Here is a 1,197-nt window from a genome sequence, read left to right as displayed (position 1 = left end):
TTTTATTGCAGGAGTGCAGGAACAGTCACTTAAGGGGGCGAAAGTTTCCCGTTCCGAAAATGGCGAAATACAGAAATGCATTATTATTTTATTATTACGCACTTCGTTCACGAAGTGACCTCTCACAAATATCTCATTTTTAAAATTTTGAAACATGTGGAACTTTGTTCTTTATGGATGGTATCTATATTTTACACTCGTTTTCGATCTAGGTTATTTGTTGTCCAAAATGGAGATGCTCCCCGCAAAAACCTTCTTTTGAATTGAAAGTTATGGCACGTGTCTGTGTTTTATTGTCTTTTTGGTGACGGTGACACCCGTTCACTGACCCTTCTGACATTGTCCTTTCATCAATTTCATCATATCATCACTCATTCTCATCGTCGCGATTAGCCAAAAGTTATAGAAAAGCGGCGGTAAATAACAGAAATAAAATAAAATCCTACAAAAAAAATTCTTCACAGCAACAAACACGAATTATTCACAAGCAAATGTTGACTCGAAAAACATCTTACTTTTATTTAATTATTTCCCTCCAAATATATGAAGCAAAAGGGGAATGTGGAAGAAGAGAAGAATATTATTTTCCCCTCATCATTTGGGGGAGAGTTACCTTTTCAGCCACTCCCTTCTGAAGAAATAGACGAAAGAACACAGTGTTTTGTGTAAGTTCAATGGTTTCCCACCAGATGACACTAAAGTTTCTTTACCTTGATTAGTCTTGACTGCCATCTGGCGGTTGGATCGAGAACTACGTGCATTGCACCGTAGCGGACTTGTATCGTTCACGGTACATAAACACGGGAGGGAAAAGATTTTAAACAAATTTTGCCGTCGTCAGGCACGTATCTAGAAATATGTTTGAGGGCTGGGTTGTTCTACCCAAGTGTCTCAGGAATAATAATAGTCGTAATAATAATAATGTTAAATTTAAAATAATTATATTAAATCAAATTAATACTAATTGCAATACATAAATTATTATTATAGTATTATTATTACACTAATAGGTAAAAAGACTGTATAAGAAGAGAGATATATAAGAGCGCATATTCATTACGTAGTTAAGAAAGATCGGAATAATTTACATGAAAACAAGTGCCCTGGCAATGAAATTAATGTCAAATAGACGAATAATTGAATATTTACAGAATAACAAAAATTATGTTACATGTAGTTGGAGAAAAGTAAGTTTCT

This window comes from Lepisma saccharinum, chromosome 27 (assembly GCF_977018435.1).
Source record: "Lepisma saccharinum chromosome 27, izLepSacc3.1, whole genome shotgun sequence".
NCBI lineage: Eukaryota > Metazoa > Arthropoda > Insecta > Zygentoma > Lepismatidae > Lepisma > Lepisma saccharinum.
Note: the sequence above shows the minus strand (reverse complement) of the source record.